Genomic DNA, 8513 nt, shown 5'->3' with positions numbered 1-8513 from the left:
AATTAGTGATAAACTTCAGGATATGGACTCTGCCAGGGAAATCCTGAGATGGTGTCTGCTGGGGTTTTAGATAAATAAAAGTCAGTTAAGTGGAAGAACAAATTTGATTGATTCTTTTCCCCCTTGAAATGACCAGTTAATCAATCAGCTTGTCTTTGGGACACTATGTTAATGGCACTAGTTTTCCCAGGACTGTCTCAGTTTTGATATATGAAAATCTACCTATTCTTAGGCAACTGAGAACATGGTTACCAGGACATAGCTTTCTTGTACCCACCTTTAGACACATATCCTACAGTGATACTAACAGGAGACTGTCTTCTTTTCCTCATTGATGGCCTTTTCATGGGTTAGTTTCCTGTTGCTGCTGTAAAAAATTACCACAAATTTAGGGGCTTAATACATCATAATTTTATTCTTTTGCAGTCTGGAGGTCAAAAGATCCCAAATCAGTCTCACTAGAATAAGTCAAGGTGTGGGCAGAGTTGGCTTCTTCCAGAGGCTTTGAGGGGAGAAGCCATTTTCTTGCTTTTTCCAGCTTCCAGAAGCTGCCTGCATTCGTTGGCTTGTGACTCCTTCCTTGTGTCATCCCAATGTTTTGCTTCTGTGGTCCATCTCCAACTACTCACTCTGATTTCTTGCCTCCCTCTTATAAAGACCTTTGTGATTACAATAGTCCCACCTGGATAATCCAGGATAATCTCCCCATCTCAACCTCCTTAATTTCATCAAATCTGCAAAGATCTTTTTGCAATGTAAGATAATATTCACAGGTTCAGGAATTACGGTGTGGACCTTTTTGGTTGTCTGTAATTCAGCCTACTACACATAGGTATCACAAAACACTCTAGCTCTTCTTATCAACCCGGTCCAATTTCCTTTTAATCTTAATTATAATAGCCTGATATCCTGATTTAGCTGTCATTTCCAAATTCCTTTGTTTCTAGCTGCTACCTTGTAATTTTGTTAAAGTGAAATTCTGTCTTGCCTGACAGGTTTCTACTTCAGAAAGACTTTTTAATTATAGAGAATTCCCAGTGGGAGAAGATTGCACTTTCACCCTGTAGGGGTGAGGAATGGACAGCAGTTCTACATAAAGAATGCTGCTGGTCAAAAGTGATGTTTTCCTTTAATCAAGCCATCGAGTCTTTACTAAGTAAGCATGTGCCAAGCAAAATAATATTAGACATACTTTTACCCTTTGGCAATTGGCAATCTAAAAGGGAGAAGACAGGATGAACATAGATAGACAGTGCAGAGAACCTACTGCTTCACCGAGCACCTCTGTCTACCTACAAAAGGTGTTCTGTGAAGGGAGAGAGCACATTTAGCTCGAGGTGTCAGGGAAGAACTTCATGGCAGAGGTGGAGCATTGAAAGATAGATTTAGACTTGAGAAGAGGATCGCTGAAGGCTGGTATTCCATGACGGGGAACAGCATACTGAAAGACAGTCATCGGGACAGTCAAAGGAATGGTAGTGGACAGTGAGGGAATGCCCTTGGCTGAAAGGCAGCGTTTTTATTGAGCAGCCATGGAAAGCTGAATTGTATAGTTTGGGGGGAAATCAAAAGAGGAGTATAAAGTTGATGAGCGGAGATCAAAAATCGAGTGATATCTGGTCTTGAGCTGGAGAGATCAAACACAGGGTACCCAGGACCCCCAACTGGGGGGTCTGGACAGCTCTTCTTGCAAGGGGAAGAAAGTCTGCAGTGGCAGTGAGGGGAGGATTTTGGCAGACACGCTTTGTAAATCAATTCATGTGGTCATTTTGGTTGACCGTAAGGGCCACAGAGGATGCCAAAAACCCCTGGACTTTCTCTTCAGGGAATTACCCATGTTTGTTTATTCCTTTATTTGTCATTTGACAAAGAATGTCTGGAGATATAATATAAACAAAGTCTTGAAGAGTTTTCAGTCTGGTAGGAGAGAAAGACACTAATCAAAGGATTATACCAAACTGAAATGAAGAATACCTCAGGAGGAATTAACAACAGATTAGATGAAGCAGAAGTTTGAATCAATGATTTAGAAGATAAGGTAGCAGAAAACACCCAATCAGAACAGCAACGAGAAAAAAAATGAAAATAGTTTAAGGGGCCTCTGGGACAACATCAAATGCAATGACATTCTCATCATAGAGGTACCAGAAGGAGAAGAGAGTAAGGAATAGAAAACCTAGTTGAAGAAATAATACCAGAAAATTTCCCTAACCTGGCGAAAGAAATAGACATACAAGTCCAGGAAGCGCATGGAGTCCCAGACAAGATGAACCCAAAGAGGCCCACAAGACACATCATAATTAAAATGCCAGAGGTTAAAGACAAAGAGAGTATCTTAAAAGCAGAAAGAGAAAAGCAATTAGTTACCTACAAGGTTGCTCCTATAAGACTGTCAATTGATTTCTCAACAGAAACTTGCAGGACAGAAGGGATTAGCAGAAAATATTCAAAGTGATGAAAAGCAATGACCTACAACCAAGATTACTCTACCCAGAAAAGCTATCATTCAGAATCCAAGGACAGATAAAGAGCTTCCCACAAGACAAGAAAAAGCTAAAGGAGTTCATCAATACCAAACCAGTATTACAGGATATGTAAGAAGAGGGAGGAAAAAGAAATAAAGGATAAAAAATATGAATAATAAAATGACAATAAATACATATCTAGCAACAATTACTTTAAATGTAAATGGAGTAAATGCTCCAATCAAACAATAAGGTGACTGAATGCATAAGAAAACAAGACCCTTACATACGCTGCCTTCAAGAGACTCACTCTAGATCGAAAGACACACACAGACTGAAAGTAAAAGGATGGAGACGTTGCATGGAAATAGAAACAAACAAAAACAAACAAAAAGCTGAGTAGCAATACTTATGCCAGACAAAAATAGACTTTAAAAAAAAGGCTATCACAAGAGCAAAGAAGGACCCAGTAATTCCACTTCTGAGTACTTATCCAAAGACACTAATTCAAAAAGACGTATGCATCCAAACGTTGATTGCAGCATTATTTACAATAACCAAGATATGGAGGCCACCTGGGTGTCCATCTATAGATGAATAGATAAAGAAGTGATGGTAAATATATACAATGGAATATTACTCAGCCATAAAAAGAATAAAATCCTGCCATCTTCAACAACATGGATGGACCCAGAGGGTATTGTGCTGAGTGGAGTAAGTAAGAGAAAGACAAATGCCAGATGTGTAATCTAGAGAACAGGATAAACAAACAAACAACAGAAAAAAGCTCATATTTACAAGAGCATTTTGATGGTTGTCATGTTGGTGGGATAGAGGATGTCTGAAGTGGGGAGGGGATCGAGAAGAACGAATTGGTAGCTATGAAATAGTCATGAGGACATCGAGCAGCATGGGGAATGCAGTCAGTAGTACTGTAATAACTATATAGTGTCAACTGGGTACTAGATTTATTGGGATAATCACTTCATAAATTATGTAAATGTCTAATCACTGTGTTGTACACCTAAAATTAATATAATATTGTATGTCAACTATATTAAAAAATAAAAATTAAAGAAAAGGATTATATCAATACATGTGAATCCAAATTGTGGTAAGTGCTGTAAGGGGGGCCCGTGGTGTTGTGGGGAACTTGTGTGAGGGGGATCTGAGCTCAGGACAGGGTGGCTCAGGGAGGACTTTGCTTCATTTGTCACACTCAACTACTCAGTGTCGCCTCTTCAGAATAGCCTTTCCTGACCACCTTATCTCAGTCATTACTGCTACCTCTACCATGCTTTAAGTTGGCTGGACTGTGTTTCCCATGATCTAACACATGATTATACACATAAACACACTCACATACTCAGACACTCACACACACATACCCATATCCCCCACACACTCACCCTCCCACACACATGTCTATACACCCATTAGAGTGTGAGCTCCACGAGAGCAGTAGCATAGTCTGTTCTGTTCACTCTCTATCCCCAGTGCTAGTATAGTGCCTACACCAACAACTATTGTTGACTGAGTCATTGATTGACAGATTGCATGAATGAAGGAAGTGACAGTGAGCTAAGATTTGTAGGGGAATAGGAGGCATCAAAATGTAAAGGGAGGAGGGCTGCAGAAAGAGATTCAGGCTGAGGCAGTCATGGGCAAAGGACCTATGGCACATTTGAGGGAGTTGGAAGATGTCATTAAGTTATCCCGACGGCATTATCGAGCACCCACATTTGCCCAGAACTCTTCCAGGCCCTGACAGTAGAGCAAGACAAGACGCTGCCTTAAGAGCTTATAAGTTTAGTGGAAGAGATGTATAGGCAGTAAGCAATCGTACATTATATGCATATATATTTGACTATAATACAATGCTAGGTAATGATGTAAAATAGAGAAAGGGCTAGAGAGTGGAGAGGTAGGAGGTGGGCTTTTGGTCAGGGAAAACCTCTCAGAGGAGGTGATACTTGGACAGAGGTCTGCAAGTGAGGGATTAAGTGAGACTGGGGAAAGAAATGGCCAAGCAAAGGAAGGAGCCCACGCGAAGGCCCTAAGTTAGGACGGCGCCGGGGGATCTTGGGACGCTGAAAGGTCCTTGGAGAGTCCTGAGCAAGAGAATAACATAATCTGACTTATGTTCTAAAAGATGATTCTGGCGGCTGGGTGGGAATTCGATTGTAAGGTCAAAAGGAAAATTCGGAGAACCGACCAGTGGCTGGCAGTGCCCAGACCAGGTGGCAGCGGCTAGGGCCTGGGTGGGGGGAGTGGGTGGCTTCAGATGGCTGGATTTAGGATAAACTCTGCAGTAAGACTTACGGGTGTTTAGGCTTGCTGTGACTCAGACATGGAGATATGAGATTTGGAGACATGAGGAACTAGGGACCGGAGGTACCATTTATTAAGCCGAGTAGGAGAGGGGCTAGCTAGCAGGGGGTTTTGTTGGTGGTGGTGGTAGTGGGTTGTTTTGGGGGGAGAGGAAAATCAAAAGTTCCCCACTGACATATTAATTCTAGAGTTTCAGACTCTGCCGCAAACAGAGATCTGTGTGTAGAGCCTGCCTGAATCTAGAGTTGTAAAACTGGTGCTTGCAGTCACGGAATTGGAGGTCGTGGGCGAGGATGTAATGTCAGGGTACTGAATGGAGATCTGAGGGAGCAGCTTGAGAGCTGACAGGGCCCCTGAGCACGCTGCTGACGTGTGAGGCCAGAACAGAAGGCACACGCACATGAGCAGCAAAAGGCCAATGAGGGGAGGCAAAGGCTCCAAGGTTGGGGAGACAGAGCACAAGGAGTGGGGTGGTGTGTGTGGGGGGGGGCGGGATTCAGGGCCCGCAGGCCACTCTGGTCAAAGCCAGGTGAGGAAAGCAGTCTTGATTTTGGTTCAAAATGGTATTATCTCCGTCCAGAATGCTCACTGACCGCGCCCACGAGACCCAGCTCCAGATCACATTTGGCTGTTTCTAAATCTCAAGCCCTCCTGGAAGGCAGCTAAGTATAATGCACCAGGCCCTCGGGGACCCCGCAGCAGCCACCCTTTCCCCTGAGTGACCTCTGGCCTGTACTAGGTGGGGGAGGGGGATTCCGGCCCTGTGTGTCAACTCATCCAATGACAAACAACTCACCGTCACCTGGCCGCCCTCTGTGGACCCTGGTGCCCCAGGTGAGTCAACGTGGTTGTGTGACTTAGGCTATTTACGCCTCATGTTTCTCAAATGTGAATTAAGTATGATAATAATAGTTTTTAGCTTAAAGTGTTATACAGGTGAGGGTTACATGATTTATATCCACTAAATGGCTAAAGTACCTGGTCCAATGCAAGTGTTAACTGTTGTCATGAGAAAGGATGATGATTTGCCATCACCTAGAATAGTCAAAAATAACTGTAAAGCGAAATTCTAAAATATTCTGGACATACTTAGAAAATGTATCACTTTCTGAAAAAACTGGAAGAAGACAGCACTGAACCAACTAAGGTTAAGAATAGGTTCCATAGTCAGAGGTCTGGCTGGAATCTCAGCTCCTCCACCCTCCGCTGGATGGCCTTGAACGTGACTCTCAGCCTCAGTTTCTTGACTGTAAAATGGCACAGCAGGAGTGTCTACTTCATGGGGTGTTACGAGCATCTAATATAATAATATTTGTACTCAGCACAGTGTCTGGCACACGGCAAGCATGCAGTAAATGTTGCAATCGATATTATTTGGGGCTCTGGAAAGACATCGATATGTAAGTTATGGTCTGTTGATTACGATGTGGCAATCTTTTATTGTCATGCCTCCTCTACATATGATATGGTCCCTAGATCACATGAGTTATTTACAGACTTTCCAGAAATTAAATGGAAGTATAGGTTGGGTTAGCTTTGAAGGCTGCTGAACTTGGTCTTCAGTGGGCGATAACGGGAGTGCCGTAGCCACTGCTGACTACTTATTGCTCTATTTAATGGTGCAGAGGCAAATGTATATTCACTTTGCAGTTCTTGGACTGAACACTCACCCCGCCCCCCGCAAAGGTCATAGCTCCATTTTACATTGAAGGGAACTGTCACTCAGGGAAGACGAATTGATTAATCCTGACCGCGGGTACCAATCTTAGAGCGAGGACTCGAACCTGAGTCCCTTTGTCTGAGCCTCCTCTACCTGGTCATAATTTGTGAGCCTCCGTTCTGGTGGAGGAATTAATTACGCAGCCGCCTGTTGGTATGTGGACATTTGGCCACACGGTGGCGCTTCAGGCCTAGTGATTCCTCTGGTCCTCGTTTTATCACTCAGGGTTTGAAATTCAAACGGAAAGGGAAAGAGGCATGCCCTTGCCTAGGAGGACACAATACCAGTGCCACAGAGCGTGAGGCTCTTAGGGATGGTGAAGCCGAGCTGATTTCAATAACTGAGGACAAGCCTCGGGTCTTGCTAGTTTTATCAGTCCAAAGGGGAAGGCTCTGATTGGAAATCCAAGGACCCAGAGTTTCACATTCAGAGCCCATTTTTCAGGGCTTTTCCAGAACATTGCACCAACTCCACGTGCAAAATTAAACATCACCTACCTGTGTGGCAGATGAAAGAAAGGTGGCCCAAGTGAGCCAGAGCTTTGATTTTCCTGGAAAGAGATTTTCCTGAAGATACCACCTGACTCCAAGAGAGGGCTCAGCTTCTCCTGGAAAAAAGGGGTCGTTACCCACCATTTTCATTCTTTTATTGAAGGCCGTATAGGACATAGGCCCGAGTTTGAATATCAGCTCAGACACAAACTAATTTTGGAGCCTCAAGAAAACTCCTTAACTTCTCTGACCTTGATGTTGCTGTCTTTAGAGGGGATTCATGATAGTAGGACCTACTTTATAGGATTGTGGTAAGGGCTAATTAATGTTAAGTTTCACTTACTGTTAAGTGAAATTGCTGATATTCAATGGCCTTTGGCCTGTATGAGCGGCAAGTTTATGTGGTTCATTTTACAGTGCTTTGTGCCCAGCACATAGTGAGGCTTGGTTAGAAGTGAGCTGTTACCTCAGCTAGCCTACGGCAAGCACTCACTATGAACATTTAGATAATAAATTGCATTGTCTTCAGGGAAATTTTTTCTTGACAATTCTTATGGACAGATGACTCTTGTTTCCATGTGCTAAAGTTCCAAATATGAAAATATGCCTGAAAGAAATTTGGCTCTCTATCGCAGCTTTACCAACTCATCCCTACCTCATCCTTCAGTGAAACATTAGTCCCATCGAGGGAGAAAATCAAGTCCAAACCAGTGTCATCTGTGCTGTGAGTAAAGTCGAACTTACTTTCATCCCTCTTCCTGCAGCATCCAGGGCCGCCTCTCCGAGAGCGCTCTATGCCTTGGACTAATACTGAAGTTTATCCTTCTCAGTCTCTCTGATGTATGCACATCAAAGCTGATTTCGTCTATGTTCCAGTCCCTCTTGAATACTAGCTAATCGCATTACCCAAAGGAGTAGATTCTATTTTCATTTTGGTAGAACCAATGAGAATAGATACCTGGCAGGCCCAGGTGGGGGATATTTTTGACCAGAAGGGCCTCTGGGAGCTCAGCAGCTCGGCCACATCCCACTGCGTGGTCCTGCTCCTTTAGGTCCTGGTAGGAAGGTGTTGCAGCTTGGGAGCCAGGAAGCCTGAGACTGGGAGTGATAAATTGGCTCTAGGCGTCTCCACCAAGAATTGTATAAATGCAAAAGAAAAAAAAAAAAATTATGCGGTGGTTATACTTTATTTGAGAAAATTTTCTTCCCAGATTCTCTTTCCTTACACTCTCCCTCTCATTTCTTTGCTCAAACTATAGAGATTTACTCTAGTAGCCTCCCTATGGTATTTCCCTTTTCCCCCTTTTCAGATGAAAAATAAAAGGTTTGTGTTTCTTATTGTACATCAGACCTAGACCACAGGAGGTGAGAGGTGTCTTTAGGACCATTAGGTGTCATAAGATGTGTATCGAGTGAGGCCGTGTGTTTACAGAGATGGGTCTAATATGAGGAATGAGGTTTGAACTCTTCGATGCAACAAACATGGGTTAAAAGTTAAGAAGCCGG

This window comes from Pteropus medius, unplaced genomic scaffold, assembly GCF_902729225.1.
Source record: "Pteropus medius unplaced genomic scaffold, Ma_sr-lr_union100, whole genome shotgun sequence".
Taxonomy (NCBI): domain Eukaryota; kingdom Metazoa; phylum Chordata; class Mammalia; order Chiroptera; family Pteropodidae; genus Pteropus; species Pteropus medius.
This window is presented reverse-complemented; position numbering follows the sequence as displayed.